Source organism: Bufo gargarizans, chromosome 3, assembly GCF_014858855.1.
Source record: "Bufo gargarizans isolate SCDJY-AF-19 chromosome 3, ASM1485885v1, whole genome shotgun sequence".
In the NCBI taxonomy this organism is placed as follows: Eukaryota; Metazoa; Chordata; class Amphibia; order Anura; family Bufonidae; genus Bufo; species Bufo gargarizans.
This window is the reverse complement of record NC_058082.1, coordinates 125,758,599-125,782,655: the sequence shown is the minus strand read 5'-3', so window position 1 is coordinate 125,782,655 and position 24,057 is coordinate 125,758,599. Positions and strand designations below refer to the sequence as shown.

The following is a 24,057-nucleotide window of genomic DNA, read 5'->3' as shown; positions in this document are numbered from 1 at the left end:
GACACTATTGATCCATGATCCCTATCTTCCCATACAAGCTGCAGGCGTGATTGTTGAAACGAGAAAGGTTCCTCGTACAAACACGACAAACTTGCAAGAGAAATTGTGCGTGCAGCACGGATCTGCAGTCTGTAAATGTTGCTTCTGAGAATCCCTCCAGGGGAACTGATGCATCGCAATTCAACATATGTCATATTTCTACAATTGTAGAGGAATTTATCTTATCAGGGCGTTAATGAATCCATTGTATAACAGGGCTGCATCGTTTGCTGGAGCTTAAAGCAGATATATAGCACACACAGTGTAAAACAAATCACCTCCGTGACAGCGGCAATACCAAAAACGATAATTATTATGAGACAGGCAGTCAATGGGAAAATCAATGCATTTTAATAGCACGTCAGGCAGCAGATGGATTTGCAAGGTGACCCGGCCTCCAGCATTTCTCCTGGACAGCCATGTCTTGATCTACCTTTTATCACCATCCAGAGGGTAGGAAGGTGTTCTGGTTGCCTCACTTTTCATGTACAATAAGCAGAACATCAATAATAATGTCACACAGCAATTTACATAAATGAACATCCATGCGCAGCGATTCTTCAAGGTCGCTCTGCTGTTAACCTTATCAGTGAAATTGCCAGGTTTACATAACGCTCAAAATCTCTTGAAACAGAAGACACACGAGATTTTTGTGTATATATATATATATATATATATATATATATATACACACATACACTCGTATAGTGTATTACTGTACAGCAGCGGCGGCATGAAGCGCACAGCGTCATAGTAACCAATAACACCGTGCGCTCCTGCTCTGAACAGGAATCCAGCCCGGCATACCACGGACTGCTCTCGGCCATGGAACATGGTCGTGTGCATTCGGCCTTAGGCTAGGGCTACACGACCACGTGTCATGCAATTATTTTTATAATGATAGACTATGTTGTCGCAGTGCGACATGCGACATGCTGCGACTGCGACACGACAGTCGCAGAAAAATACATCTTGGATGGATTTTTTGCAACAGTCGTGTCGCAGGCAAGCATGTCACATGTCGCACTGCGACAACATAGACTATCATTATAAAAATTGTTGAGACAGAATGTCACGCGACACATGTTGCCGTGTAGCCCTGGCATTAAAGAGGCAGTGCACTGAGGAGGTCACTTAAGGGGGCAGGGGCCACTATTAAAGGGGCAACTGCTGTGTAGGTCACTGTTAAGGTAGCAGGGTACTGTGAGGTCACCGTTATGGCAGCGGGATACTGTGGACGTCACTTAAGGGGACGGGCCCCTGTGGAGGTCACTGTCAAGAGTGGGCTGCTGTGAAACTTGCTGTTAAAGGGGCGGGCTGCTGTGAAGGTAAAAGTTAAGGGGATGGGCTGCTGTGGAGGTCCCATTTTAAAGTGGCGGGGCGTGAAAAAACACAGCATGTTCTACATTCAGCGTTTTTCACGCAGCCCTGGCCCCATAGAAGTGAATGGGGCTTCAGTGAAAAATGCATCGCAGTCTGGATACAATGCATTTTTCACTAATGGCTGCTAGATGTTTTTGGTAAATCTTCAGGGGTTTTTTTTTTTCCACCTGCGTGAAAAACACCTGAAACACTGAACGCCATTGCAGACATAACTGACTGAACTTGCTTGCAAGATGGTACGAGTTTCACTGAACGCACCCTGACAACCCGTATCATTTATTTGAAAGTGGCCTTATAGCTTCAGTTCTTACGGAGGTTTGCAGGTGGCAGGGCTTCATAAGGGATTGCGGAATCTGCAATAAACTGCAATAGTAACTGAATGCGATGTGAGGCAGAAGTGGAAATGGCTATCAAATTCATCCTCTCCACTGCAAAGGGTGAAATCTGTGGAAGAGTACTGCAGCATAAGATTACATACTGCAGATTTCAAATCCGCATCACAGGATTAAAACAATCATCATCCACTTTGCTGGTACTGTACAACGCTGCGGAATTGCCACCTGAAAAATCGCAGGTATTCAGTCATGTGTGGATACAGCCTTAGGGTCCATTCACACGTCCTGTTTTTTTTCATCCTGAAAAACGGTCCGTTTTTTGCGGATCCGTTGTTCCTGAAAATGTTTCCGTATGTCATCCGTTTTTTGCGGATCCGCAAAAAACGGGAACATGTATACATTTCAATAATCAAATAAAGTTGTTTGGATTTCTTTGAAAAAAAATTGAAAAAAAAAAAAAATTTGTTATGTGTTTCCAGGAACGGAATCCGCAAAAAACGGATGACATACGGAATGACATCCGAATGTCATCCGTTTTTTGCGGATCCATTGACTTTGTATTGTACCAGGATCTGATTTTTCAGGACAAGAATAGGACATGTTTTATATTTAAACGGACATGCGGAACGGAACAACGAAAACGGACAGCACACATTGTGCTGTCCGATTTTTTCCAGGACCCATTGAAAATGAATGGGTCCAGATCTGGTCCTGATCTGTTCCTGAAAAAACGGAACAGATCAGGAAAGAAAAAACGGACGTGTGAATGGACCCTAAGACAGGTTGTCTGATCACAAAGAGCCCCTTCCACATGTTGGCTGTCCTGGGCCCGGCTGCAAATCCCCCCAGTAAATAGCCGACTTTACCGGGGCAGTCAGACTTTCCATGAGATGCTCTAATAGGTACCCAAGGTCCTGATGCAACATGGGCATCTTCAGACAGTACTATATGCCATGGCCCTTGAGACAGCAGTCACATTTTCTATCAGTAATATCATGCTGAAAAGCTGACCTCTGGGCCATATAGTTTGGGGTCCTTAATAAAGAACATTACACATTAGTAACCATCTTTACATAAGTTGCTAAAACCAAATTTTAAGCACATACATGCAGCTAGTAATAGGTGTTACTCAACCATTCACACAAACCTTGTTTACCATTAGGTCTTCTTACCTGTTTGCCGATGCTACAGTCTTAAAATGCCCACTGGGTCATGTGACCAGTCCCATCCATCAGCGGCCTCCGTTCACTTATACTTGGAGGCCGCTGATGGACAGGACTGGTCACATGACCCTCCATCAGTGGCCACTTTAAGACTGTAGCATCGGCAAACAGTTAAGAGGACCTAAACATAAAATAGGCATGTTAATCCTAGCATTGTTAAACCATCGGCACTAATGGTTTCATAAGCTTAGTACTAGCTGTAGGTATGTGCAACTGGTAATGCACAGTGGCCTTAAAACGGGTACTTTTTATCTTCCCAGAGTACCCCAGTTTTGATTTATCAAAACTGGTGTAAAGGGAAACTACCTGAGTTGCCCATAGCAACCAATCAGATTTGACTTTTTATTTTTTTTTCCCCTTTCGGTGCTCCTTTGGAAAATGAAAGGAGGAATCTGATTGGCTGCTATGGGCATCTAAGGCAGTTCTACTTTACACCAGTTTGATAAATCTCCCCCTCTGTCAGCACCTTTCTTCCCGTGTTCTCGGCCGGATGTTACATGGCTTACTTCCCGTTTGCATCATCCTCTGCTTAGTATACAACCCCAGCATGCTTTGCTCTGTACGGACACCTTGACATGCTGCAGAATTCTCAGAGAAATGCCTTCCCTTCCTCTGTATGGGGCTGTTGTGGCAGGAATCACATGCATTTCTGAAAGCCCCATTCAGAGGAATGGAACTGATTTTCAGTCGCAGAAAATTCTGCAACAAAATCTGCCATCTGTGAAAGCACCCTCATGTTTCACAGGGCAGGCTCTGCCTGCCACCCTGTTCTCTCTGCCGCAGTCATCCCCCTCTCCATGTCAGGTAAGTATTCCGCCCGTAGAACTAGATTGCTAAATAGGAAGCCGGAGAACCCTCAGGCGAAGCAGCATTGGGAACATCAAACGGACAGATTGTTACATATTGATATGATGTCGGATATGTCCGGGGGAATGAGACAGGTATTAGAATCTGCTGGGAACTTTAGAATAAATTATTGACCTGGCCTCCTGAGGGGGTTGGGGGATCTTGGTATTATATCTGGGAGAGGCCTCATGCACACGATCTTTGTGTGTTTTGTGGTCCGCAAACCATGGATCCGCAAAACACGGATGGCACAGACAGCAAAGCGCTGACAAGAATAGGACAGGTTAGATTTTTTTTGCGGGGCTACAGAACGGAGCAACGGATGCGGACAGCACACAGTGTGCTATCCGCATCTTTTGCAGCTCCATTGAAGTGAATGGGTCCGCATCCGAGCAGCCAAAACTGCGGCTCGGATGCGGACCAAAACAACAGCCGTGTGCATGAGGCCAGATACTGATTATGTTGTGAGCAGGGAAGTAAAGCACTGACATGAAAAACATATATGGGGCCAAAATATGTTATCACCTATCCACAGGACAGGCGATAGCTATTAGATCCTGGGGGTCCTACTCACTGTACTCACCCATCTCCGGAACGCCCATAGAAATGAATGGTGTGCCCGCACACATGCCTGGCCAGCCACTCATTTTGGGGGCTGCACGTGGGTAAGATGGCCCTGTTGTCATGATTGGCGGGGGTTCCAGCAGTAGGACCCTCCTCTATCCTGTGGCTAGGGGATATATTACATAACCGGAATACCCCTTTAATCATTCTGAACAGATTGAACCAATGAATTCTAAGCAAAGGAAGGGCAGATCCTCAAAAGTCATTAAGACCACCTCCTTAGGGCTCATGTACACAAACCTATTTTCTTTCCGTATGGGTTCCATTTTTTTAGACCGCATGCGGAACCATTTATTTCAATGGGTCTGCAAAAAAAAAATAAACACAGAAGTTACTCCGTGTGCATTCCCATTTCGTTTCCGTATCCATGTCCGTCCCGCAAAAATAAAATAATAGAAAATGTCCTATTAGGGGCCAGCTGTTCTGTTCAGCAAAACACAGAATGAACATGGACGTCATTCGTATTTTTTTTGCGGAGCCATGTTTCGTGGATCACAAAATACATACGGCCTTGGGCATAAGTCCTTATCCAGACAAGATATCCCGTTAGATTTTCAGTTCCACCATATATTATACATACTTCTTGTATACAGACCACCCCTCTAGAAGACCAGTATTCATTTCAATATCACCTAAAAGATTCACAGTATTTCCATGTACATTACAGAAACCCCCGACTGTACTCTCTGCACAGAAGCAATAGGCAAGGTCTTATATGACTGATATATATATATTGACAAGAATGATGCACTAAATCTGTAAGAGGAGCTAGAGTGCAACATACAGTGCATTTCTAAAGACAGATTTTATGAGGCTTATGCATGACCTCATTAAAATATCTGCGGCATTACATCAAGATTCACATCTGCTGCAGGGAATTGAAGCGTTTTTCCATATATTCTATCTGGCTGCACATGAACATCAAATCAGAATTTATAAAGGTTTTAGGGTTTGGCGCATTAAGGTTTAACACATAGAACATCTTACGGAGAATTAACCTTACGCTTCCCCAATCTACAATCAGCATCTACTATATCTATTGTGTGTGCAGGGAAAAGGGGGCGATGGGAGTAGTCTGCTGGAAATGTATGGTTAACAATAAAAGCCAGTATTACCACTTGTGTCCGCTATTGTAAGGCCATGTGCCGCCGAAACAAAACACTGAACTTTTGCACATGTTGTGCCAAATATAATAGGTGTTTTTTTTTTGTTTGTTTTTTACACTTTTGCTGTTAAAAATTTTTTTTATTTCTTGGCGGTGTACCACTTCTTGCCGCAAAAGTAAGACGGCCATGGGGTGGCGTAAGGAAGGAAAAAAATTGCAACTAGTTGCAATGATTTTACTATACAGCTTATGCTAATGTAATACATTTGGTGCAATTTCTGCCCTTCTGGTCTAGATTTACCCCGTCTAACTTAGGACTAGTGTTGAGCGAACTTGTATTTTAAGTTCGGCGTCTAAAGTTCAGGTTATCGAAGTATCCCGTTATGGATTATAAATTCCGCTATGGTCTGTGGTAGCGGAATCCATAATGGGATACTTCGATAACCCGAACTTTAGACGCCGAACTTAAAACACAAGTTCGCTCAACACTACTTAGGACGGTTGTCAGTGGAGAATAAAAAATAAATAAATAATATATATATATTATTATATAAAGCATGGTCCCGGCTGCTGCCATTCCCGACAGTCTCTGCACTTCCTGTCCCAGCTCGATGTGCCAGGAACATTAAGAAAAAGGCTTCTCAGCTAATCGGCGGCATTAGCGGTTCCCGCCAGGGGTTGGCTAAACAGGCATTTCCTACCACATCTAGTGTGTTGGGACCAGAGCAGGAGTACAACACTCACTGATACACATCAGCTCAATAGATTGGATGCTTAGGGGCAATAAGGCCCCTTTTCTCCTAAGGCAGCTTATATACGTGAAGGCCTACATATCTATACAGACAACAAATATACTTAAAGGGAACCTGTCACCGGGATTTTGGGTATAGAGCTGAGGACATGGGTTGCTAGATGGCCGCTAGCACATCCCCAATACCCAGTCCCCATAGCTCTCTGTGCTTTTTTTGTGTAAAAAAAACGATTTGATACATATGCAAATTAACCTGAGATGAGTCCTGTACGTGACTCATCTCAGGGACAGGACTCATCTCAGGTTAATTTGCATATTTATCAAATCGGGTTTTTTTACACAATAAAAGCACACAGAGCTATGGGGACTTGCGGATGTGCTAGCGGCCATCTAGCAACCCATGTCCTCAGCTCTATACACAAAATCCCGGTGACAGGTTCCCTTTAAAGGGGTTCTCTGGGAATTAATAACATTACTGAAAATACTTAATTACTTTATTATGAATATATTCCCAAACATGTATCATTAGTTATAACAGCTCGTTTTGTCTAGGGAGCTACCAGAGGAAATAAACTAACCACCGTCCTATCAGTACACACAAAGCCAGTCCACATAGGAGGACAAGACTTCACAACACTGAGCTAAATAGCTGCCTCAGCCTTCTGTCTTCTCTACTTGTCAGGGATCCAGAATACAGCTGATAAGATTTTCAGCTGAATCCCTGTATGAATGGAGTTCATGTGGAGACATGAAATAGGAGGAGGTGAGGGTGCGGCTAATGAGCAGCAGCACTTGTATGCAGTCTCCATTAGGGTGTCACAATACCAAAAATGTTATTTGATTTCGACACCATGAAAAAGTATTGCAATACTCAATACCATGTGAAGAAAAAAAAAAACCACGTGCATTCCGCATTTTATGGAACGTCCAGCCCATAATAGAACAGTCCTATCCTATTTTTTAGGGAAACAAGGTGACAAAATTTTTTCGATTTGCTTGGTTTTTATTTTTTTCTGTTACAGCGTTCACCGCATACGAGATATTTGTTAATATTTTAATAGTTTGGACTTTGACATGGCGATACCCAACATTTTTTTTATTGTTTATATATTTTATATGTAAAATTGGGAAAGGGGGTGATTTTAACTTAATATTTTGGTGAGGGTTTTTTTTTATATTTTTTTTTACTTTTTATTTAATAATTTAGGGGCTAGAACCCTTGTCCTATTCACCCTGATAGAGCTTTATTAGGGTAAATAAGACTTTACACTGTCACTGCTTCCCTGTGCATAGTGCACACAGCAGCAGTGCAGCAGTGAGCTTAGTAGGGCTTTAGTAGCGTCCTGGCTGCCATGGCTCAGATCGGAAGCTGCCAAAGTGATACATGATAGAGTTAATGTGAGGCACAGGTCCAACCGTTCCTAGTAGGGTTGTCTCAATACCAAAATTTTGATTCTGTTTCGATACCATAAAAAAGTATTGTGATACTCGATACCACGTAAAAAAAACTAAAAAACGCCCAAAAAAGCCGCGTGCATTCCGCATTTTATGGAACGTCCGGCCCATAGACGAACAGTCCTATCTTTTGGGGGGACAAGGCGGCTAAAAAAAAATGGCGAATCACAAGGTTTTTCTTTTTTCTTTTATGGCATTCACCGCATAGGAGATTTTTAAAATATTTTAATAGTTTGGACTTTTCGGATGTGGCGATATGTAATATGTTTATTTATTATTTATATATTTTATATGTAATATTGGGAAAGGGGATGATTTATACTTAATATTTAGTTGCTGTTTTTTATTTTAATCCCTTGTCCTATTCACCCTGATAGAGCTCTATTAGGGGGAATAGGATCTTTCACTCTCCTTGCTGCCCTGTGCATAGTGCACAACAATCCTAGTTCCTAGTGAAATCCCCCATGTGCCTCATAATAACCCTATCAAGTATCCATATCCTTGCATAATGGGCAACATGGGTTTAATGCATGAGCTACATGAACAGTCACTTGCTATTGGCACAGTCAATCCATGTGCCTCATATTAAGGGTCCATTCACACGTCCGCATCGGTTCCGCAATATCAGGAACGGGTGCGGACCCATTCATTCTCAATGGGGCCTGAATGGATGCAGAGAGCACACGGCTTCGCAATACACTACGGCCGTTTGAATGGACCCTAATAAGTGGTCTGTATTCTGTAACTGACATTAACCCCTTGTTGCCCATTCTGTGAGATGGTACTTTGGGAGGGGGGGGGGGTCACTTACTATTAATGTGAGGCACATGGGGTCCAGTCCAAAAGCATGTGCCCAGCCTGACATAAAAAATAAGTGACCCCCCCAATCATGTTTAAAACATTGCAGTGGCAAGATTGGGGTTAAAGAGTCACATTAACCCCAATCTTACTGGGTGCCTGTTACTTATGTTTTTTTTTTTGCCTGCATTTATTGGGAGGCAGGCAATCACTCTTGCACTGTGTGAGGGTGGGGTATCTGCTGGCTGCTCAGTGCACTAATGCACACTGAATCTGGGGCCCGGGCTGACGCTGAGGAGCACAGAACAGGACACTCAGGAGGAGGCGGCAGCTGCTGCTGCTGTTCGCCTAGGTCACTTGCTCAGATGGCGCAGCAGTTTATTCCCTCCTCCTGCTTTAATTAGCCACACATTCATTGGTGGCAGTGGTGAGGGCAGCTTCAGAGCCCGCTCTTTTCACTGGTTTCAGAGACGGCCGTGTCATAGGAGGGAGGGACTCCCTCCCTCCTTCTCCACTGTCTGGCCAGAGATAACATAGCGCGCACCAAGCGAGGCACACGCCATGTTCTCTTATAAGAGGAGATACTAGGCTGCGCTGCAAATCCTGGTACCGAATTGCTACTGACACAAAAGTATCAATTGGGTATCGAAATTTAGATACCCGATGCAACCCTAGTCTCCATTACCACAGCCTTTACTGTCCATCCTCTCTGTACTTCATGTCTCCTCATGAACTCCATTCCTACAGGGATTCAGCTGAAGATCTTATAAGTTGTTTTCCGGATCCCTGACAAATAGAGCAAAGAGGAGAATGAGGCAGCTCTTTAGCTCAGTGTTCTGAAGCAACTTATCCTCCTGTTTGATTAGGACAGGTTTTTTGTGTACTAATAGAACAGCAGACTTTTATTTCTCCTAATGATTGTTCCCCGGATAAAACAAGCCATTATACCTAATGAAAGGTATTTGGGAATATAATTATAATGAAGTAATATTTAATAAGGTTTTCCAAGAGTTCCCTCAGGATAGGTCATCAGTATCTGATCGATAGGGGTCCAACACCTCCAGCCAATCAGCGGCCTTCTCTCAGCTTTCCCTAGGCCAGCGACGCACTTTCACGTGGCCTAGGAGCAGCTCAGCCCCACAGAAGTGAATACGGTTGAGCTGTGATACTAAGCCAGTGCTTCTCAATTATTTTCTGTCATGTCCCCCCTAGGAAGAAGAAAACATTTCGCGCCCCCCCCCCCCCCCCCGGGGGGCACTGTTATGGGGGGGGGGGGATCTGTGGCTGGCACTGTTACAGGGAGATCTGTGGCTGGCACTGTTATATATGTGCCATCCACAGACCCCCCCCCCACCCCATAACAGTGCCCCCCGGCGCCCAGCCCGCACACCCCAAAGGCTGGCCCTGAACGAGCCCCCCTTTACGGAGCCTGGCGCCCCCCCCAGGGGGCGCGCCCCACTATTTGAGAAGCACTGTACTAAGCACAGCCGCTATACAATGTACGGCACTGTGCTTGGAAAAATCCACAGCGCTCACAGGAGTGCCAGTGCCTTCTCAAAACTGCTGATCAGTGGAGATCCTGGGTGTAGGACCCCCACGATCAGATATGGATGACCTATCCTGAGTAAAACCACGTTTAAAGGGACTCTGTCACCACTTTCTAACCCCCACTTTTAAAACTATAGTTCTGTCCATGGAGCCCCTGTGATTTCAATGGTGTTGTTATACGCGAAATCCGCAGGCTCGTTTTGATAAAAAAAACTTTTATCTAACCTGTCAGTCATGAGGATAAGGTGCCCAGGGCGTTTCTCCTGGTCTGAACATGCCGCCAGCCGCCGCCGCCGTTGGTGCCCAGCTCCTCCTCTGCCTTGAATTTGCGCCGCCTGAATGTCAAGAAATACGCCTCCGGCTCTCCCTCAGTCCCCCCTCCTTCTTTTCTAAGATCCCGCGCGTGCGGCAGTGTTCGCGTTATCGGGAGGTTGAGCGAAGTGCGCATGCGCATGCGCATGCGCACTTCGCTCAATGAGGCTGAATCGAAAAGTCTGCACGGGCGCATCAGGCACAGGCCTGTGCGCACGCGCGAAATTTTAGAAAAGGAGGGGGGACTGAGGGAGAGCCGGAGGCGTATTTCTTCACATTCAGGCGGCGCTGAAAGGATCAGAGGAGGAGTTGGTGCCCAACTCCTCCTCTGATCCTTTCAGCGCCGCCTGAATGTGAAGAAATACGCCTCCGGCTCTCCCTCAGTCCCCCCTCCTTTTCTAAAATTTCGCGCGTGCGCACAGGCCTGTGCCTGATGCGCCCGTGCAGACTTTTCGATTCAGCCTCATTGAGCGAAGTGCGCATGCGCATGCGCACTTCGCTCAACCTCCCGATAACGCGAACACTGCCGCACGCGCGGGATCTTAGAAAAGAAGGAGGGGGGACTGAGGGAGAGCCGGAGGCGTATTTCTTGACATTCAGGCGGCGCAAATTCAAGGCAGAGGAGGAGCTGGGCACCAACGGCGGCGGCGGCTGGCGGCATGTTCAGACCGGGAGAAACGCCCTGGGCACCTTATCCTCATGACTGACAGGTTAGATAAAAGTTTTTTTTATCAAAACGAGCCTGCGGATTTCGCATATAACAACACCATTGAAATCACAGGGGCTCCATGGACAGAACTATAGTTTTAAAAGTGGGGGTTACAAAGTGGTGACAGAGTCCCTTTAAGTATTATCATTTTCTTAATTTTCATAGAATCCCTTTAAATTGGAGAATGAAATAGCAAGCTATCACCTCACCGTAGTTGTCAGGCAACACGTTACATGATGATAAAGGATATATAATTCCAATAAACAACAACACACATGTACGTACATAACAAGATATTTTATTAGTTCATCACAAAATAGACAAAAACTTAGACATAAATAGATATGTATAAAATAGCAGCAATAAAGTGGCAGCACTGCGAATCAGCGCCCCACCAAGGTACCAATATGGAACTATCCCCCAAGCACACCTCACCCATTAGCCTGAGTAAGCCAAATGGCTAAAGTGAGAAGATTTCTCATACACAGGCCAGGTGAAAGCGTGGGCTTTCAGATGATAGTACAATTGTTGCCATGCTAGCCATGTTATGAATGTGAGTGAATGCCATATGTGGGTGTTCCACCCCAACAGCAGCTAAATAGCATGCAATAGGCTGAGTTCACACGAGCGTGATTTCCGCGCGGGTGCAATGCAGTAGGTGAACGCATTGCACCTGCACTGAATCCTGACCCATTCATTTCAATGGGGCTGTGCACATGAGCATTTTTTTTCATGCATCACTTCTGCAATGCTTTAAAATCGCAGCATGTTCTATATTCTGCGTTTTTCACGCAGCCCTGGCTCCATAGAAGTGAATGGGGCTGCGTTAATAACGCATTGCATCTGCAAGCAAGTGCGGATGCAATGCGTTTTTCACTGTTGGTTGCTAGGAGATGTTGTTTGTAAACCTTCAGTTTTTTATCACGCGCGTGAAAAACGCATCAAAACGCATTGCGCCCGCGCGGAAAAAAACTGAACAACTAAACGCAATTGCAGCCAAAACTGAGTGAACTTGCTTGCAAAATGGTGCGAGTTTAACTGAACGCATCCTGAACGCATCCGGACCAAATCTGTCACGCTCGTGTGAACTCAGCCATATACATCCAACACATAAAAAGTCATAACCAGCATGGGCAACACATATAGAAATAAGTAAAGGGGAACCAACCTTGGGACCCTGGTGAGCGCACCCCTGACGCGCGTTTCGCTCAGCTTCTTCACCGCACCGCAGTCACTGATTTGCTGATTAGCGTATCGCTAATCAGCATTTGTACTTTTATAGTATCTGTAAGTGATCAAAACTGATCACAGTCAGATCTATAATAGTATTAGTGTCACCTTAGCTCACCCTCCACCCAAAACGCAGTGTTTGCCCGATCAGGCCTGATCGGTCGCCCACACGTGCGTTCACCCACGCCCGCCCCGCCGCAGTGACAAAATTTTTTTTTTGATCACTGCACAATCACTTTACAAGCGCTGCGGCGATAAAAAAAAAAATCAGTTTTGATATTTTTTTATCAACCGCAGCGGCCTCCGGTACTTCGCTAGCCTCCCCTTTGTAAGACAGGCTTGCTTTTTTTCTTGGGTAGTCTCAGGGAATACCCCTAAATTTAGAAGCCCAAATGTCAAAAAGGGAGTATTCTTCTGAAGAGGCCTACAGGCTTCTGACCCAGTCGGATGAGGAATGGGAACCCTCATCTGATGAATCTAGCGGGTCAGAAAATGAACCTGTAGAAAGCAGTGGCAGTCTGACACAAAGTTCGGACGAGGAGGTTGAGGTCCCTGATACCACCAGGCGTACCCGGCCCCGTGTCAATAGACCACAGGTTGCGCAGGATCTGCTTCAAGGGCAGCAAAGTGGGGCTGGCGCTGTCGGATTACGTGGTGAGGCATACACCAGCAGCGCAGCCCTCCCTGGACCTAGTACCAGCACTGCCGTACAACATGGTGAAGTGGCGAGCACCAGAAGGGCAGTTGAAGCTGGTACGGTGGCACGTGCAGTAGTTACCCCGTCGCAGCCACCGCACAGACAGGCCCGTAGACCCCCTGAGGTGCTGGCAAATCCTGATTGGCAGTCCCCAACTTCAGCCGCACCATTAGTTCCCCCTTTCACCGCCCAGTCTGGAGTTCGGGTTGAGACAGCTCAGATCGGTTTGGCCCTGGGATTTTTTGAGCTGTTCTTGACTGCGGAGCTCTTGGACATAGTCGTGGCAGAAACAAACCGGTATGCCAAACAATTTATAACTGCCAACCCGGGAAGCTATTATGCCCAGCCTTTCCGGTGGAAACCAGTCCAAGTTTCCAAATTAAAAAAGTTTCTGGGCCTTCTCCTCAACATGGGTCTAACCAAAAAGCATGAATTGCGGTCATATTGGTCCACGAACCCAATTCATCACATGCCCATGTTCTCTGCTGCCATGTCCAGGGCACGATTTGAGGCCATCCTGCGTTTCCTGCACTTTAGTGACAATAGCACCTCTCGTCCCAGAGGCCACCCAGCTTTTGACCGACTCCACAAAAGTCGGCCCCTCATAGACCACTTCAACCAGAAATTTGCAGATTTGTATACCCCTGAGCAAAACATCTGCGTAGACGAGTCCCTAATACATTTTACCGAGCGCCTTGGCTTCAAACAATACATCCCAAGCAAGCGCGCCCGGTATGGGGTCAAATTGTATAAGCTCTGTGAAAGGGCCACAGGCTATACCCACAAATTTCAGATCTATGAAGGTAAAGATCAGACCCTGGAGCCAGTCGGTTGCCCTGACTACCTGGGGAGCAGTGGGAAGACAGTCTGGGACTTGGTGTCACCCTTATTTGGCAAGGGGTACCATCTTTATGTGGACAATTTCTACACAAGCGTGGCCCTCTTCAGGCATTTGTTCCTAGAACAGATTGGCTGCTGTGGCACCATGCGAACTAGCAAGGGGGGAGAGGGCTGCCTTGTGTAACGAAGAACTGCTCGCGATGAAATGGAGAGACAAGCGTGACGTTTACATGCTCTCCTCCATTCACACAGACACGACAATCCAAATTGAGCGGGCAACCAGTATCATTGAAATGCCCCTCTGTGTCCACGACTATAATTTGCTCATGAGAGGGGTGGACTTCAATGACCAGATGTTGTCTCCGTATTTAGTTTCCCGACGCACCAGGCGCTGGTGTAAGAAGGTGTATATTTAATTCAATTGGCTGTATATAATAGTTTTGTTCTCTACAGTAAGGCTGGGAGAACAGGATCCTTCCTCAAATTTCAGGAAGAGATCATCGAGAGCCTCCTGTACCCAGGAGGTTCCGTGGCCCCATCCACCAGTGTAGTTAGAAATCTCTCAGCAAAAGACAACTTTTCCCATTTTTTAATAAAGTTGGCATTTGACCAAGATATTTATCTCACCCAGCATGGGTATATGTAAAATGACACCCCAAAACACATTCCCCAACTTCTCCCGAGTACGGCGATACCACATGTGTGACACTCTTTTTGCAGCCTAGGTGGGCAAATGGGCCCACATTCCAAAGAGCACCTTTAGGATTTCACAGGGCATTTTTTTTTTTTTTTTTTTTTTACAGATTTTGTTTTCAAACTACTTCTCACTCATCTGGGCACCTAAAATGTCAGGGCAGTATAACTACCCCACAAGTGACCCCATTTTGGAAAGAAGACACCCCAAGGTATTTCATGATGGGCATAGTGAGTTCATGGAAGTTTTTTGTCACAAGTTAGTGGTATATGAGACTTTGTAAGGAAAAAAAAAAAAAAAAAAAAAAAAAAAATCATCATTTTCCGCTAACTTGTGACAAAAAATAAAAAGTTCTATGAACTCACTATGCCCATCAGCAAATACCTTAGGGTGTCTATTTTCCGAAATGGGGTCATTTGTGGGTTTTTTCTACTGTTTGGGCATTGTAGAACCTCAGGAATCATGACAGGTGCTCAGAAAGTCAGAGCTGCTTCAAAAAGTGGAATTTCACATTTTTGTACCATAGTTTGTAAACGCTATAACTTTTACCCAAACCATTTTATTTTTATCAAGGACATGTAGAACAATAAATTTAGCGAAAAATTTATATATGGATGTTGTTTTTTTTTTTTTTTTTAATTACAACTGAAAGTGAAAAATGTCATTTTTTTGCAAAAATTTCGTTAAATTTCGATTAATAACAAAAAAGTAAAAATGTCAGCAGCAATGAAATACCACCAAATGAAAGCTCTATTAGTGAGAAGAAAAGGAGGCAAAATTCATTTGGGTGGTAAGTTGTATGACCGAGCGATAAACGGTGAAAGTAGTGTAGTGCAGAAGTGTAAAAAGTGGTCTGGTCATTAAGGGTGTTTCAGCTAGGGGGGCTGAGGTGGTTAAGGACATCCACCTGAAAACAAGCTATAAAGTCATGGCCATTAGGGGTCTCACTTCCACCCAAGTTGCTGTTCACTGCCTGTCCCTAGTAACAGACACAGAAGATGGCTCAGGTACACTTTAAGGCTACATGCTCGGTGCCGTATTGTGTGCCCGCATACAGCAGGTCCGCAATACACAGGCACTGGCCGTGTGCAGTCCGGAGATGCGGAACGGAGGCACGGATCGGAACCCTTCCTTGGTGTGCTTCGGAGTGCTTCAGTGGTGTTTGTGGCAGTGCCTCAGAAACCGCATGCACTACTTTCTTTTGTGGTGTGGACCGTCTGATGCGGATTGCGGGCCCCATTCAAGTGAATGGGTCTGCGATCCGCATGCGGCTGGCCCACAGTCTGTGCCCGTGCATTGTGGACCGCAATTTGCGGGCCGCAGCACGGGCATGGAGCTCTTACGTTCGTGTGCATGTAGCCTAAGGCTTTCTTCAAATGATAGATTGCAGGATGATACCCAAAGGACCCCATTATAAATTAATTCATCACAACTTAAAGAGCATCTGCCACCAGGATTAACCCTATTAAACCAGACTCATTGCCTGCCTGTTGACCATGGTTACTAAAAGTAGCCCATTCTCCATCTGCAATCAGTATTACTGAAGCAGAGAAATTCTGCGTGATGCATGCGGCCGGTATCCGTATTAGATTCATGGTTTGCGGATCTCATGACGGCAACAGCTGTGTGCATGAGGCCTAACATCCAGTATAAACCCATGTGGAGAAACAACACAAAGCGCCTTCAGCACCACAGCCCACTACCTGGTGTCACACAGATTTTTTTTACATTATGTAGGCTTTTTGCATTTTCAGTGCATTTTTTTAATGGTGGTTTCAGGCCAGTGGTGGCGAACCTATGGCAGGGGTGCCAGAGGCAGCACATAGAGCCCTCTCTGTGGATACCCACACCCTGGAAAAAGTGTATGGTGTACCAATATGCCTTGGACACGTCAGCGCAGAGCGCACTCTGAACAGCACAGGCAGCGCATTGAATGTACGCAGGCTATTATAGCTAAATGATAAAGTGCATGGAAGATATACTGTATAGGTATTCAGGTTAGATTACCATGTTGGCACTTTGCATTAAATAAGTGGGTTTTGGGTTGCAGTTTTGGCACTCGGTCTCTAAAAGCTTCGCCATCACTGTTATAGGCAAACGCCAACTCCAGATGTTGCATGGAACTACCAAATGCAAATCACAAAGGCATTTTTTGTGACGCCATTTTTTCATACTTGAGGCGCATTTTGGGGTCAAAGGCTTTTATTGCCGCACGCTCTGGGTCAAGGGCATTTTTCCCCCTTAGAAATCTATTGATCTTTTCGTCCCGTTTGGAAAAACACAAAGGGACACATTTAGTAAGACCGGAGTTTTGGACGCCGGTCTTAATAAAGGCCCATAGCTGGCGGTGGACGCGCTGTAGTTAGGTCTCATGCACACAAACGTGGTTTGGTTCGTCATCAGAGTCTCATTTTTTGTGTCTAAGATGTGGACCCATTCACTTCAATGGGGCTGCAAAAGATGTGGACAGCACTTCATGGTTTTGTCCTTTCCATGAGGCCGCAAAAACAATAGAATTAATCCTATTCTTGTCCGTTTTGCGGACAAGAATATGAATTTTTATGATTGGCGGCCTGGTCCGTTAATTGCGGAATGCACACAAGCAGCACTCGTGTGCATGAGCTCTTATGAAGAGGCACAGGCGTCTCCATAACTTCGGCAGATCCTCCATCAGTTCTAAATGTAAGACAGCTTCCGAGATGTCTTACAGTTAGACCTTTTTCTACGTCTAAAACAGATCCTCCATCAGTTCTAAATGTAAGATCCTCCATTAGACCTTTTTCTACGTCTAAAACAGGCAAAAAAATAAAATAAATGGTAAATGAGATCGTGGGGTGCCGATTTGTGTGAAAGCTACCTGGGGTCTGATGTAGGCCCCAGACCAGCCTTCAGTAATTTCCAGCAGGCTGAGCCTCTCTGGCGCAGCCTGCTGGTCAATGTTAGAATAGCACTGCCATTAAAATACAATGCACTATAGGGATACTGCATTGCATTTTAAAAGCAATCAAAAAGCTGTCTGTTATAGTATTGCAAAAAATATATAAAAATATATCACCATATGTTTGGTATTGCCGCGTCCGTAACGACCCAGCCTACATATATATCATGTAAATTATCCCCTACAGTGAATGCCGTAAAAAAAAAAAAAAAAAAAAAAAAAAAAAAAAAAGAAGAACACAATTGATATTTTATTCTTAGTTGCCACCGAAAAAGCGTAACAACAAGCGATCAAAAAGCAATATTTTCTACAAAAATGATACCAATGAAAAAAGTCATCCCGCAAAAATCAAGATTTCACACAACTCCATTCAAAGAAAAATAAAAAACAGTTATGGGTCTTGGGAAGCGGCAATGCAAAAACATTTTTCTTAAAGGGAGTCTGTCATCAAAGTTTAACCTTTTTAACCCTTCCCATAGCTTTCTAGCAGCCCTACAGTAAATAAAAACGTTACCTTTATGAGCAATCCTGGACTTATAAAACCGGCAAAAAACAAATTATTAGCATATGCAAATGAGGGCTCGCAAGTACCCAGGGGCGGAGTTACCCTCGTAGGTGCCCAGCCTTATCGTCGCTTCCCCCGCCCACACATCTACTTACTTCTTGTTTCGCCGAGATCCCGCGCCCTCAGTCCGTCGGCAGGCGCATGCGCACTGCGATGCCCATTCCTTGTATGGCATCACAGTAGTTAATGCGCATGCGCCTGCTAACGGCGCAAAGCCGGCGCATGCATTACTATGATGCAATACAAGGAATGGGCATCGCAGTGCGCATGAGCAGGCTGACGGACTGAGTGCGCAGGCGCGGGATCTCGGCGAAACAAGAAGTAAGTAGATGGGCGGTCAGAGGGAAAGAATGGGCGGGCGGAGGGAAAGAATGGGTGGGGGGAAACGACGATAAGGCTGAGCTAGCAGGGCACCTACGAGGGTAACTCCCCCCTGGGTACTTGCGAGCCCTCATTTGCATATGCTAATAAGTTGTTTTTTGCCGGTTTTATAAGTCCAGGATTGCTCATAAAGGTAACGTTTTTATTAACTGTAAGGTTGCTAGAAAGCTATGAGAAGGGTTAAAAAGGTGAAACTTTGATGACAGACTCCCTTTAAAAAATATAAATAAATATTTGTAAAACAAACTATATGTATTTGGTATCACTGTGATCGTACTGACCTACAGAATAAAGATTGTATGTTATTGATACCAAAAAATTAACATCGTAAAATTAATAACGTAAAAACGCAGTGGCAGTATTGCTGTTTTTCCCCTCTCCCCCCAGAAAGAGTTAATAAACGTTAATCAGAAAGTTATGTGTACCTCAAAATGGCAGCATTGAAAACTACAACTTGTGCCGCAAAAAACAAGCTCTTATAAAGCTATATAGACATAAAAATAAAAAACTTTTTTTTTTTTCCTACTGCTCTACAGAGAAAGTGACATTACAGTGCAGTACATGCTTTCTAAATAAAAACGCAGGGCATTCAAACATCAGGCATTAACACACACTTGTCAAAAAAACAACAACAAAAAAACGTTCATTTAATAAAACTGTCTAACATGAAAATGTCTTAGTTGCCCATAGCAACCAATCCGAGGTCACTTTTAATTTTTTTTTTCAGAACACTAAGAAATGAAAGGTGAGCTCTGATTGGTTGCTAGCCAGTTTTCCTGTTAGACATGTCAGATAAATGAGGCCCTTTGTGTGGCACCACAAAGCCTCTGTACAGACGGTGCTGCCCTCTGCAGGAGTTACCATGTCATATACATAGACATGGTGACTTACCGCCTGAGGTAACCAACTGGCAGACCTCCACCTCTAGGACAGAAATACAGCGCATCATTTCACTGAATTATCTCCTCACATTTCTGCACAACTGATCTGTAACCCAGTACCTATCGCCAACAGCAAGAAATGCTTGCCCCGGTAAGTGGCTTCAACCCTCTACACAGGATCACATATCGGAAACTGAACTTTCCACTCCAGCCCCTGCACTACAGGTGAGCCGCCATCTACCGTAATACTGACGAAGCGGGCTACTTACTCCTACAACCTACCTGCACTTCCTGCCACCACTTCGCAGCTACTACTGAACACCCGGAAACCGCCAGCTGATAATGGTAACAGTACCAGCCTTACAGTCCTACCGCACGTGTGAGCACTAGAGGACGAACTTTCTGTTGAGCTAGGCTGTGTGCTCCCTCCTGAGACGCCATCTTTGTGTCGCTTTTCAGACAGAAAGGAAATGAGGTCTCCATAAAAATGTCCGGAGAAAGTGAGCACTGTACTGAACGGTCACTTATTAGACGTGTAGGAAGAAGCAGCTCCCGCCGGCGACGTGTTGGTACATTCAAAATACAGTCCACATGGTTCACATACCTCCCAAGTGTCCCTCTTTTGGAGGGACAGTCCCTATATTTTTTTTACCCAAGTCCTTCTTTGCTCCTTAAATGTCCCTCTTTTTGATCCAAGGTATTGATTCCCATTATTACATTGACAATATTGACCCAGAAAGTGTTTGTGTGGTCCCTCTCTGTATATTAGACCCGCCTTCTATATTATTTCATTATTTGATACAATTTGTATTGTAGACATTTCTATATTCAGATCATTTGTGAGCAATTGCAGACTAAGACTAAAGTGTATAGATAATCAGGAAAAATTGATTTTTTAAACAATGAACCATAAGTGTCCCTCTTTGACCATCCAAAAAGTTGAAAGGTATGGGTTCATACATAGTGCGGCTAAAAGGGTTAAATGTCCGCGTTCATGCATAACACGGCTGAGAGCGTTACATGTCCACGGTCATACAGTACATAGCACGGCTGAGAGGGTTACATGTCTGGTCTCATACACAGCACAGCTGAGAGCTTTAAATGTCCACGTTCATACATAGCAAGGCTGAGAGGGTTACATGTCCACGTTCATACATAGCAAGTTTGAGAGCGTTACATGTCCACGTTCATACATAGCAAGGCTGAGAGCGTTACATGTCCACGTTCATACATAGCAAGGCTGAGAGGGTTACATGTCCGGGCTCATACATAGCACGGCTGAGAGCGTTACATGTCCGGGCTCATACATAGCACGGCTGAGAGCGTTACATGTCCGGGCTCATACATAGCAAGGCTGAGAGCATTACATATCTGCGAACATACATAGCACGGCTGAGAGCGTTACATGTCCACGTTCATACATAGCAAGGCTGAGAGGGTTACATGTCCGGGCTCATACATAGCAAGGCTGAGAGGGTTACATGTCCGGGCTCATACATAGCAAGGCTGAGAGCGTTACATGTCCGGGCTCATACATAGCAAGGCTGAGAGGGTTACATGTCCGGGCTCATACATAGCACGGCTGAGAGCGTTACATGTCCGGGCTCATACATAGCACGGCTGAGAGCGTTACATGTCCGGGCTCATACATAGCAAGGCTGAGAGCATTACATATCTGCGAACATACATAGCACGGCTGAGAGCGTTACATGTCCGCGTTCATACATAGCATGGCTTAGAGCAGTGATGGCGAACCTATGGCACGGGTGCCAGAGGCGGCACCCGGCGCCATCTCTGTGGGCACCCGCACCCTGGAAAAAGTCTATGGTGTACCAAATTGCCTTAGATGTTTCCTGCCATCATCAGCGCAGGGCGTACTCTGAACAGCACAGGCAGCGTATTGAATGTAGGCGGGCTATTATAGCTAAATGATAAAGTACATGGAAGATAGACTACATTAGACTGTAGTATTCAGGTGACATTGCCGTATTGCCACTTTGCGATAAATAAGTGGGTTTTAGGTTGCAGTTTGGGCACTCCGTCTCTAAAAGGTTCACCATCACTGGCTTAGAGGATTACATGTCCACGTTCATACATAGCACAGCTGAGAGGGTTACATGTCTACGACGTATTCAGCGCAGGCGCAGTGAGGAAGCCGGCTGTCAGCGAACTTCCTTCCCTTACTGTGCCTGCGCCGAATACTGAACTGGACAGCGCAGGCGTGAGATTTCCCCGGCAGACAGGAGACCAATGCTGGCTTGGCCCTGTCAATCAAGTGTAGAAGGGCGTGGAAATAGGTAAGTGAACGGAGCCTCTAGGAGCAGGTGCAACCCCCCCCCCCCCTCCTAGAGGCTCATTTGCATATTAGAAAAGTTAGTTTTTCTCAATAACGGCGGCACATAGTGAGATGACACTAATATGGTTATGTTCAGCTGACATTAGCACATCGCTAATGTCAGCCAGGTTAATGCTAATTTTTCTGATGACAGAAACCCTTTAAAAAAAAAAGTCAAAACAAAAGAAAATAATTAGCATGTATTGCCTGAAGTAGTGACTTGCATACAACATTTTAAAGGGGTTATCCAATCCCTATAATGACCGCCAGAATGCCCGGGCCCCTCCTCTAGAGCATACATACCTGCTCCCTGTCACCCGTATCCTTCTGAATCCCTGCAGGGCCGCTGCTGCATCTCCCCATCGTACAGGGATCCGGAGAGACGCAGATGCCGGGGAGCAGGTAAGCATGCTCTACAGGAAGGGCCCGGGCCTTCTGGGGGTCATTATAGGGATTGGATAACCCCTTTAAGCCCACCAGTACTCATTCATTTTAATGTACAATCCATATAAATAGTTCATTTTTGGCTTCCCCGTCAGTCAGCGCTCGGTCACTAGTCGTCACGCCTGCACCTTTTCTACAGGCACATGAATGACATCACTGGAAGTGACAGCCGGCCTGCAGAGAGATGTGGACGTCCATTGCTTTCCATTTCATCTAATTATTGCACTCCTCATGTGAGTATTTTCTCATAGGGCATCAGACGTCATGCTATAAATGCACATAAAGTCATTTATAGTCACATCCTTTTTTCCACCATAACCTGCACATTTATTTATGTGCTTTCATTGCAGACAGAAAGAAAATCACTCAACCATAATTCAAATGCAATCACTGCTGTAACAATTGATTCCGCTAAGCTGCTCCTAACACTTCCAACTCCTGGTGTGAAATGCAGCATCCTAGAATTAACTTTTCCCCCCTGCTTAATAAAGCATGGCTTCATCCTGTCATCATTATGCTAGACCTGGTGTCATGGTCAGGTGAATAAAACGGTTTGCTTTAGAGCACCCCCCTCCCAGGTAATGAACTATGGCTTGATGCAAAAGCCTTCTTCAGTGACCTTTGTGCTCGAACTCCATACTTTATTTCAAATACCGTGGTATGATTTCTAACTTGGGCCTCGTTCACATTTCCCAGTCTGCTTTTAGTCCTTGGGAAATCCATCAGTGTTTCACCCTTGAAGAGTCCGTCTTTGGTCCATGTGTCCGTCTTTTGCCCTCCATCCGTATTCCACTGCTCAGCTGAGAATTAATTTCCAGAACATCTCCTACAGTGAAACACTGACAGAACATGGATGCCACCCGTGTTGGGTCAGTGGTTTTTTACTGACCTATAGACTTCAATGGGCATGTTTGGTCTGCATCACGGACCAAAGTAGTACAGGTCTCCATGGTTTTTCCACCGACTCTCAGTCAGTGGAAAATCATCGATGTGTTAACACACACATTAAAATCAATGGGTGCGTGTGCTGTCCGCGGAAAACGGTAACATGAATGAGGCCTTAGAAAAGTCTTTTGGCCTTTTTTATTTCTTAGATGCAGTGGCTTAAAATGATCAGAGGGTAAGAACGGTGAACTATGCGCAGTAGAGCCTGCATTTTTCTCAACTACATTTTTAGCCTTTACATCTATTAGAATGTATTTGGTCTCTTTGTAAAATTTAGCACAGGTTGGCAGCCTGTTGCTCGGCTCAATCTCTCGAACCGGACTGTTCTTAGCATATAGCATTCATCGTTTCACCATCATTCCTTTGTGCGTTGAGAAGAGTCCAGTCCAGCCATAATCAGCAGGAATACTTGGCCTGCTGAACCTTGACAGCACTGAGGGCCACCAAGTTGTTGGTTTGGTCATCATGAACTACCATATTAGGTGCCAAAAGGGTGGGGAATGGGAGGGCTAAAAAAGCATGGGAAACCTGACAGGTCTTCTTAAATATGAATAAGCAGATGCATCCACTTATCTTACAAATGGACACCCACATAGTCCCAGGAGCTGAGAAATAAAAGCATTCTTTACTGCAGATGTGAAATATTCAAGACAGGAAGCTTACACACACATCGCAGCTCAGACTCTATAGTATGGAGCAAGTATTCCCCATAGATAAGAACCATGTCTAATGTGTTTCATGATACAACATGGTAGCATTTAGTTACATGTCCTCACCTCAAAATACTTTATCGTCTGCACAACACTGTAGTTACAGAAAAATGTATGATGTAGCCAAGAAAATGCTACATACTGTAAGTTATTTGAGCTGTAAAAAAACTAAATCAAAGTTTCCAATTTAAAAGAGTCTCCTGGGTTCTTCTCAATGTAGTCTGACTGTATTACAACTTGCTCTTACTCACAGATCACAGCACACTGGG

The 24,057-nt window shown here is 45.0% G+C and overlaps 1 protein-coding gene across 4 annotated transcripts in view; it reads right to left on the bottom strand.

Annotated features, from left to right (window-relative positions):
• Positions 1–24,057, bottom strand: part of ENOX1 (ecto-NOX disulfide-thiol exchanger 1) — a 593,767-nt gene that overhangs the window by 437,386 nt on the left and 132,324 nt on the right. Inside the window, exon 1 of one of the 4 annotated variants that reach the window (XM_044283884.1) lies at positions 19,637–19,707. The exons of the other annotated variants lie outside the window; for them this stretch is intronic. The gene's annotated coding sequence lies outside the window, so the exon portion shown is untranslated. Of the gene's footprint in view, positions 1–19,636; positions 19,708–24,057 lie in introns of those variants that run through there. 4 annotated transcript variants of the gene reach the window in all.